This window comes from Pangasianodon hypophthalmus, chromosome 2 (genome assembly GCF_027358585.1).
Source record: "Pangasianodon hypophthalmus isolate fPanHyp1 chromosome 2, fPanHyp1.pri, whole genome shotgun sequence".
NCBI classification, from domain to species: domain Eukaryota; kingdom Metazoa; phylum Chordata; class Actinopteri; order Siluriformes; family Pangasiidae; genus Pangasianodon; species Pangasianodon hypophthalmus.
The window spans coordinates 29,991,695-30,002,497 of record NC_069711.1 but is presented as its reverse complement, the minus strand read 5'-3'; positions in this window follow the sequence as shown (position 1 = coordinate 30,002,497).

Genomic DNA, 10,803 nt, shown 5'->3' with positions numbered 1-10,803 from the left:
ATCCAGTCCAGTTTCAGTGAGCCTGTGCCTGCTGTAGCCTATGATAGATGCAATGCAGACTAGCGTTGCTAGTTTTCCATTGTCAGCCCTTTATGACACCCATTTGAACCTCATACTCGAGCGCTGATTGAGGTGGAGGACGTGTGTTGAATCAGCGAAGCATGTTAGAGATCCAGTGCGAGAGCTGGGACGCTGGTCAAACCTACAGCCTTTCTGTGAGCTAAGAAACGATGCAGCTCATCATCATGCTTCCCACAAGCATTTCATATCGGCGCTGCGAACCCCTCCTCCACTCCCCCTCTCATCTTTTTTTTCCTTTTATTCATCGTCCACCTTTATTCCTCGGCTTTAATATCATCCGTCACACCCCTCCCGTTTCATCCTTCCCCTCTCTCAATCACCGTGGTCAAGGTTAAGGAGGGAGCAGGTTAAAAATAGTGCAATAAAGCGAAGAGGCAGACGATGCTACCCCCAGAATACTGATCAGGCCCGGAGCCCGCGGGCTCGGCTACTCCGGAATAGAAGGAGTGCAGGGGTGGAGAAGGATTTTGCCTGGAGGATGGGGTTTGATCCGTGGCAGCACTGCAAAAGAGGCTCTCGGCAGTCGTTCTTTGTCAAGCAAATGATAGCAAAAGTCAGAGGGTTGGAAGTCTGGTATCTTTTCTTTTTTTTCCATCCTTAGTATGGATGCTACTATCTATCCTTCTAGAGCATGCAAGCACTTCCATCCTGCACATGCTGAAAGTCTACAAATATTGATTTAGTGTGTGTAGGAAGGAGCCACTCAGTTTGATAACACACACACACACACACACACACACACACCCTTCTCGCCCCACCTCCCAGCTCTCTCCTTCTGCCTTCGTCTGATTAAATACATGATAAATGCCCCTCCTTCAAGAACACTTCCACGGCCAACACCATTTCCACATGTACCTTGAGTACACATATGTGTGTTTCGACACACACATGTACACATTGTTCTGCATGACATAAAAACCCAGACAATGGCGCCTGGTAAATTCATTTCAAATCATTTTATGGCTTGCATCAGGCAAAGCAGTCATGCTTAACAGTTAACCAAGCACATGCCTTCATCCTTGCACTACAGGCGGGCAGAAAAGTTGAGTGATGAGGAACACACACACACACACACACACACACACATAAACACACATACACACAAAGACACCAAAGAGAGCAAGTGAGGCTTTCATTGATGCTCCACGTAGAAAGGGAGGATGAAGAAGAAAGGGGGGGATGGGGTGGTTCCCATGGAAACTGAGCAGTCAGCACATCTGTATGGCTCCTTGCTGTTGTCCGCTGCCGCCAACATCCCACAGCCTCACCGCCGCCAACACACACACGGAAAACAACACTGACCCCTGATCACGCATTCACACCTTCCCACCTTATAACACTACACACTGTACTGTACATACTTGCCTTTCTCATATCGCCTGCATACATATTTATTCTCTCTCACACACTATTCTGACCTTTTAATTAGGCGAACCTACTTGTAGGTATAAAATTACAGACTGTAGTCTGTTATTGGTGCCAGACAGGCTGGTTTGAGTATTTCGGAAACTTCTGAGATCTCTCGTGTTTACACAGAACAGTGCATTAAAAAAAAAATTTTTAAATAAAAAAAACCTCCAGCAGATGTGGAGCTGCAGTTCTGCCTTGCTGATGTAAAGGTAAAAGGAGAACAGCCAGACTCTTCAGCTGACAGGAAGACTACAGTAACTCAAATAACCACTCTTTACAACCATGCTGAGCAGAAAAGCATCTCAGAACACACACCATCAAATAGGCTACAACATCAGGCACTACATGTTTCTTCATAATGTTTCTATACACATTTAAGGAGAGGTCGTATATGACCAGTTAAGTTGAAGCCACAGTTATAAAACACTTAAGGTGTAATATTATGGGGAAAAAATAAACACATCATGCTCATGTAGAGATGATTAGACTCTTAGCAAATGTAAGGCAAGCTCTTAGGAAGTAGTGTAGGAAGTAGTGTACACTCTATACACTCTAAGCCTGGGCAGATTCTTCTTTTTCTTTTTTTTTTTTTTTGAGTTTTGAAGTAAATCCAGCAGCTTTGAAACTGCCTTAGGCAGGTGATTTATAGGTACTTTATCAGATGAAGGGATGACATGAGAAATGTCTTGAGAAATCCGAACACAATCATTTTTAAAGAGTTTTTCACCGCTTAACAGATGATTGCTGGAAATGGCTGAGAGTTTATAAGGAAACATCATGAAACTTATCTCTTTCACTCACTCAGACACACACACACACACACACACACACACATATACATACATACACATATATATTTATACCCCTTATTAGAATTCGTGAGAGCAAGTCGCTGCTGCAAATTGAAAACATATTGATTCTCTCACTGTTCCCATCGTCTGTGTGCAGAACAGAGAGGGAGGGATGGGGAGACGGAGGAGAGAGACAGAGAGGGACATGAAGGACAGAACAGGGTCAGCAATGGCAAGCCGCTGAGGTTCAAAAACAGAACGCAGTAGATATGATTTGGTCTGGAACACTACAGAAATCATCAGAGAGAGATGTACAATAGTTTCAGCCTAAAGGGCCATCTGAAAAAGTAACTGCATTCATGGACCACTAAAACCATTCAAATGTGGCTTTTAGATTCTTTTTTCTTTTTTTTTTATTTATTGCTTTTGGCAAGAAGAAATGGAATTTTTGTTTTTGTTTTTCAATTAATTTATCCTTTAAATGTGTAAAATATTAACATTAAATACCAAAGAATTTCACAGAAATGCAACAAAATCAGTAAAAAAAAAAAAAAAGTAAAATGCTAGCAAACTTGGTCGAGACAGCTTTTAAGGCTACATGTTTTTAAGGCAGTTTTTTTAGCTTGTGTCATTTGCCACAAAGAAGTTAGCATCAGCTAACTAGCAAATTATTCACAGTTTATTCAATTTCAATACAAATATAACGTACTTGTTGACTGTTATTGAATTTCAATAATTAAATTAAATGTATTTGTATTTAAAGCCAATAATTATAAGCCCTATTAATTTTCCCATCACCCTGGAGAGGTGATTGATCCAGTGATCCTCATTTAGGCACATAATTACATACATAAGAAAGCCACACAAAGCAAATATGGGAATTTCTTAGAAATATGAGCCGAGTTCTTACAGTTTAGCTCCTTCATGTTTCATTCTCACTAGAAGTCGGGGTCAGCCATTTTACACAAGAAACATCCCTAATGATAGTGATTTTCAACTGTGTTATTTTTCATGAAACATGAGCCATGTATATATTACCCATAATCCACCGTGGTGATTTAAACAGTGTCTAATTGTATGTGTACTGTGTCTATGTGTACTTATGGTCTCATACCTAGCGACTCCTCTCTGTTAGACAGAGACAGAGTGTACATGGTTCCTGTCTGTTATTACATGTTCTTTTAAGTTTTCTCGATGACTATTACTTATTGAAATGAATTCTGCTAATATCTATTAAACAATAAGAAGTGTTTGGGATACCGCCTCTGGAAGGGTTTGTTAATTAGATCAGTATATGAGTTGGGTGTGTTATAGAAAGAGCAGGAAAGCCTGGTTTGGAAAATCATGATATGTACTGTCAGGGGAAGAAAAGAGGATTGTACAGGTGCTTTTATGTTCCCCAAGCGACAAACAATGAGAAGGTGTTCTGAAAGGTACAAGAGTGACAAAAACGAAGAAAAAAAAACAAAAGTGGACAACCGATGGAACCTTGAGGTATACCATTTCATAGTACATTGAATTATATAGTATAGAATTATAGAAACTGCTGTGATTAAATCTTAGCCCTGTGGAGAATTCTCACTGAGTGTGTAATTAGTGTGTGTCCAGTGAAAAGCAGAAATCCGAAGACGCTGGTAAGAAGACGGATGTGCTTTTCAAATGCACACCAAGCAGAGACAGAAGGAACAGGAACCAGGAGACCGAGCTAGGAAAACCCCTGCCATGTAATGTTTGCCTACAAACACATCTGATTCAACTCATCAGCTAATGATCAAGTCCTTCATGTGAGCAGGTGGAACATTTAAACTGTGCAGAGCAGAGACTGATAAACAAAATCATTCTCTTACTGCAGTTCTTACAGTATTTCTGATGACATCATTCTGTTGGGGAAAAGAGAAGGCAATGAAAGCAAGCCAGGGATATTGCTCTTGAAATTCAAACTCTCAATCAATAAACTAAAGGCACATTTGCCAGTTTAGACTGCAGCGTAATGCCATGACACAACCTTTTGAGGCAACATTACTCAAACCTGTTGCCAGTAATTGTTACCTGATGTTTTCGTAAGGAAAAGATTAACAGAGACCAGAATTTTATTATGTGACATTTATGGTGGCCCGTAAGTGCAAAACATATTACCAAACCAAAAGTTCAATGACAAAACCAAAACACGACAGCGAATTCGGAAACACGAGGGCAAATTTAGAAACACAGCCACGTGAAGTCGAAATCGAAAGGGGAGGTTCTTAAAAATGTAATTAAAAATCACATATGTGTTACTGATTGGACACGACATAAGACAAGAAAAAACGTTTTTCAATCTGTTATCTAGTTAGCCTTCCCATTTGTTTAGCTTTTATGTTATTACATTTGTGAATTTGCTGTTGTGTTTTTCGTTTTGGTTTCTGATTTGATGTGATTTTGGTTTTGTTGTTGCATTTTTGGTTTTATTGTCTTTTTGGTTCGTTAATTCGTTCTTGTTCACATATCACATTAATCTTTTTTTTTTTTTTTTTTTTTGAAAACATGGTCGCCATCCAATCTTCCTAAACCAAAATATTTTTTTCTTTTCAGTAAATCAGTGTTGTTCGACACTTGGATAACAAGTTCTAGCTAGTTATATGTTACATTGCATTATTATTTTTTTTCGCCTTGTATTTATTAATTTATTTATTTATTTATTTGCCTTAGTTAACATTAATAAACTGTGAACATCCTACTTAATGTGTCATATATAACAGATGTCATCTGCTGTTTGCATCACCAGCAGTGACTAATTTTTCATCCATCCATGATGGATTAACAATATGAACTTATGCCTTAACTATGTTCTTGGTTGTTAACTGGCAGAATTTAAGTGCAGCTTAATGTTGGGGTCCTAGATTTACACCTACTGATACTTATTTTCACACTTATTTTCAGTCACTGAAGATATAAATATTGGTTAATGCAGTAATTCATTATTTAATAAACATTTAAACAAGCTTTATTCATGGTGTATTAATACTGACATCCATGTGCTAATTAATTCCACAAATAACCTTAAGGTACTATAAGCGCTAACATTATTGTTTTATTCCCTTCTTTTTAGATAGATTTGGCTTTTTTCAGTTAGGCTCAATATCACAAAAACTGCTGTGACATCAGTCAGCTCTGGTTTAGTTCCTAAAATTGCTGTAGTTACTCAAAGTCTCTGCCAACAACTCAAACATTTCCTGGTGTATCTATTCCTAATAGAAACAATAACCCCTTTACCTCAACCATAATCATTCAGTCAAGACATTTTTCATGTCTGAAGTTTGTTTACTTAGTTTTGCAATAAGGTTAAGTGTTGCTAAAAGTAAGAGAAGCTTGCAGCCTCCATTTTCGCATCATGGAAATGTCTAAATCATAAAACACTCGCCTCAGACAGTGGCAGTTTGTTCGATGACCTTAAATAGAATTATTATATGTGGTTTTAGACTCAAAGAAGGATGTTAGAAGACACAATGTTTATGTTCAACTATGATTAAATATATGATCCTAATTTGACTTGCATATTTGATTTTATATATTTTTAAAAAACTAAAAACAAAAGGCTACAAATTACTGATCCTTGAGCTATACATTTAGGTACGTTCTTGTTTCCTATGGAACAAACAATGTGAATGTACCCTGAGAAGTCCAAAAACTAAAACAAAAATGGACAAAAGATGAAGCCTTGAGGTATACCATCCCACAGAGTGTTGTACAGTATATGGTTCATATAAGCTGATAAGCTTTAGTTTCACAGCTCAGGTGCTAAACTAAAGACAAACTTTGGACACCAAAGTCACCAAAGTCTTGACTGTGTAACTGGATTTGATTTGGTTTGCAAGCGGTAAAGAGCGTGAATTTGATTTTTGTCTGAACTACCTCTTCACCCATAGACCACCTTCGTTAAGTACATTCTCCACCCACTCTCTTTCTTCCTTGTTTTCCTCTCATTTCTTCTCCTCCGGTCCTCACTCCTCTCAGAGAAGTGTGTCACTCCTGCATGCATCCAATATCTGCCTTCCCAACAGGGCTCGACACGCTTTATTTTTAAACTGTCCTTGGAACCAAAGCAAGAAAGATAGGAAGAAGAAAGGGGGGATATGGAAGATTTAGAAGAGAGAAGTGATAGAACCATATTGGAGTTTAAAGAGAAGGAGACTGTGGTATTCTCTGCTGGTTTAATAAGTAAGGAAGTTGATGTAATTGATTTTCCAATAACAGCACTACTGTCCAAGCTGTTGTTATAGAAAACTAATAAACATCTTCTGACCAATCAGATTCGACATTTGAACAGCGCTGTGGTATAACACTAAATAAGGCCAAGTATGGGCGATCAGGTGTTTTATTATGAAAACTAAGATCGAACAGAGATGCAACAAAGTATTTGGTGTGTTATACAGTTAGACAGGAGAACACTCACACTAGCTCTAGAAGTGCGATCTCGCCTAAATGGAGGCTTCATAAAGCAGTGCTTCAGTTTATAACGATAATAATAAACTTGATTTATAGAGAGCTTTTCATTTTGGTTCCAAAATCTCAGAGTGAGCGCTGTGGTACTGAAACATTCCAGCATAACTCATCTAAAAGCCTCTGAGCTCCAAGCTCATGAACATTTATTTTACGCCTTGCGATTATTATTACTTCTTTCTTTCTTTCTTTGGCCCCTCTGTTGCCTTTATTGCTTTTTTGCTGGCTTTCATCTCTCATCTCTTTTCTTCAGTTCTTACACCTCCCTGTGTCTTCTCCTTCCTTCTGGTTGACTTTGCTGTTGGCTATGGTGCAGAAGTGCCTCCTAAACTAGGCCAGTCAGCAGCAGGTGCCTCATTCATGCTCTGCAGCCCGAACTTACACAGAACGATTTAGGGCAAGAAAGTGAACAATACGGGTAAAAGGCATTTTCAAGCTGTTTTGCCCCAAATAGACCAGAAAGGTCTACTCATCCCAGAGGGACAAACCAGAGAACGTTTGGTCTGTAGTATTTTTGTTGTTGGATGTTGTTCTCCATCCACTTTGATTTGAGTTTTTCAGAGGGAACCACTGTGCTGTAAAATGGCTCAATCATCTCTAAACTGGTGCAATAATGGCTATTTTTTTTTAGGAGTTTACATTTGGTGCACATTTGCATTTACAACAAAGGAACCTTTTTCAAGGATTTAGCAATTTTAGGTGTGTTTGCAAAAGAGGAATCATTGCAATTGTAGTTCCAGGGCTGTGGTTCCAGAGACTATTTTACTTCCTGCTCCAGAGTAGGTATTTTCCTGCAGACCAAGAACCGCCAAGGTAGAGCTTGTTGTACTGAATATGGCTGATTGTACACTCAAGCTTCAACGAGGAACCAACATGCCTCCCTGTCATCTTTTACATCTGCATTTCATTCATTCATTCATTCATCTTTAGTAACTACTTTTATATCAATATCACTGTGGCTCCTGAGTCTATCCCAGCATTACTGGGTGCATGGCAGGATTACAGCCTGCATGGGATGTTAGTCCATCGCAGGTCACCATGTACACAAATTCACACATAGGGGAAATTTAACATACCTATCCACCTACTAGCATGTTTTTTTTTTTTGAGAGGTGGAAGGAAACTGAAGAACTGAGGAGAACATGCAAAACGTAGCACACACAGTAACCTGAGCCCAGGATCGAATTGGGACCCTGCAGCTGTGAGGCGGTAACTCTACCTGCTGTGGCAAGTGGCAAGGCAAATAAATTCTGTGGAAAAACCAAATGAAGTGAAACAATAACAACGTCAGCCTCAGCTTTTTCCTTGTTGACTGTGTTGTAACTTTGCTAAGAACAATGTAACCACCGCACAAGTTGTGAATACAACAGGAGCAGACTTTTCATGTTGTAAACATAAGCCCATTAGACTACTGAATGCATCAAAATGTCCATGCAGTAAAATTCACTGTGTTAAGCCATCTACTTTAGGCACAGAATGAGACAGAGTGGTGTTTGCCAGCAGTGAGTTTGCTGCTAGTGTCCCAGAGCTGCTGTAAGCTGTCTAATGATGTTTGGGATGTGTGTGATTGGAGCGTTGGACAGCAGCATGGACAAACATGCCAGTCAGTCACGACCCTTTGCCTCTGCCAACCCCTTTGATTAGGGCTCTGCTGTGCTGGCACATACACACAGAATACGAATACATTATTCAGAATGAACAGATAATGAGTTCTAAACAAATACATACACAGATACGAATAGGAGGAACACTCATTTTTTAGAACGCTTGCCAGAATGGTTCACAGGGCATCTGGTTGAGACTGGAGAGTGTGAGGTTTTTACTTACCGGTTATCAACTTGAGTGATCTGATTAGCTATTAGAGTCAGAATTTACACACATTGCTGAGACTGCTGGAATTTCTACCTCTGGGTTCTTTTTCAGTGTTTCTAGGAGCATCGTGGTGGGTTTGTATTTAATGTTTTAGGCCACACCCACTACAATGCTATTATATTGTCAATACTTGTGTACTGTAAAACATTTTATTGTATAATCGTTCAGGATTTGAATGAAGTTCTCATGTAGTTTATATCAAAATATCATATCTTTCTCAGAGTTAGCAATCCAAACTGGACCAAACTGTCACTCCAAATGAGGACTATATTTATGAATGAAAAGCTCGTCTTGTATCTAGCTAACACTTGTGTTTGTAGGTGGCAGAAGTAACGCTGTGGTTTCTATTAACCAGCTAATATAATGCTAACTCAAAGGTTACATAGCTAGTTTTTTGTTGTTGTTAGCCTCTAAGCTTAGCTTTAGTTACTCAGCAAACTGTACCTCAGCTTTAAAGAGCTTATTGTTTTCTCTGTTCTAATTCAATATTCAAGATCGAATGTCTTAGAAATGTTAGAGATACAGGGAAGAAGCTTCCATCTAAGGTTTCCCGCTTAAAGGTTCTATGTGGATCCTTACAACAGAAAGTGTCCCTTTCAGAAAAGGTTCCACATAAAGGTTCCACTTCCTAAACACTTAGGAAACTATGGACTCTTAAGTGTCAAAAGAACTTTGAGAATCCTTCATTCTAAGAGTGTAACAGCAACTGTTTTTTGATACTGAGCACAACTATACTAAAGTTCACTAAGTAACTAGTAAGTAAGACTAAGTAAGACTAGCTAGCAAGCTAATGACTAGCAAGTTAGTTGCAAAAGCTAGCTACATTCAGTAACCTCTGAGAAAGCATTTCATTAGCTGGTTAATAGAAAGCATGGCAATATAAACATATAGCTAGTTTTTTTCATGGCTAACTTACAAGCCACTAATTTGCTAGCTAGCTTTATTTACTCAGTGAACTATAAATCAATAGTGCAGATTTAAGTGTTTGCTCTGTCCTAATTCAATATTCAGGATAAAGTGTGTTAGAAATGTTACAGATATAAGAAAAAACATGGTCTAATGTCTGTTTGGGCTTTTTTAGGGGATAACTTCAAAGTTTATGTGAGGAAACATACAACATAGGATTGTTTGTTCAGAAAAGGTTCCACATAGAAACATTTTACACAACCATACCGCATGTATAATATAGCACAGTGAGGCACTAAGGCTAGCTAGCTAGTTAGTGCCTAGCAATTTAGCTATAAAAGCTAGCTGGCATCTACAAACACAAATATGAGCGTTAGCTAGTTACAGGACAAGCTTGTCATTTCATGTAGTCCTCATCTGAAGTGACAGTTTGGTCCATGGAATTTTTCAAACACAATTATGGGATTGCTTATACTGAAATTTGGCCAAAATAAGGCCTCAAAAAGTGGCTGCCTTCCAAATAATAACACAGAAATGCTACCCGAAAATCCATTCCACCATCTGATTGGAACATCACCCTTCCAGGGGTATTTTTAACCAAGAATTATTGCACTAAGCCAGTGTCATTTGAGATATGTCCTTGGGTTCCATGATGAGGTGCCACCACCATCCGATAACTTCCCACTTAAACCACATCCCAGCTCCCGTCCCTTATTGATTCCCATGAAGTAAATAACATCTACACATGCTCCCATTCAGATAAGCCCCAGAGCTAAGCTGAGCTCTCAAGGTCTCAGGCGTGTGACGTGTGCAACAGATATGGCCCTGCATACACTTAGAAGCAATTCAGACGAGTGAAATTGGTGTGTGTGGTGCACTTGGAGCAGTGTGTTGTTGTAGGATGTGTTAGTAAATTTTGCACTTCAGGGATGGATGGAGCTTGTAAGGCTGATAAGAGTTCTCTTGGAGCTCCGCATCATAACATCACAACATACAGCGCTGATGCATCGCACTAAACTCATAACTCTTCGTTATCTAACCTTTTTTCTCTCTTTCTTCTTCTCTTTGTCACCCCCACATCCTCCATCTCTTTTTTTTTCCCTCTCTGCACCAGGAGGCGGTGTATCTATGCCGTGTATCGCTGACTGGTTGAGAGTGTTTGATGTGCAGCCCTGAATGTTAAGTGTGTTCTCTGCCTCCACTCCACAGACGGAGGGCATTACCGAGCTAAAAGCTAATCTGGCTGTCTAAGCCTTATTCATCC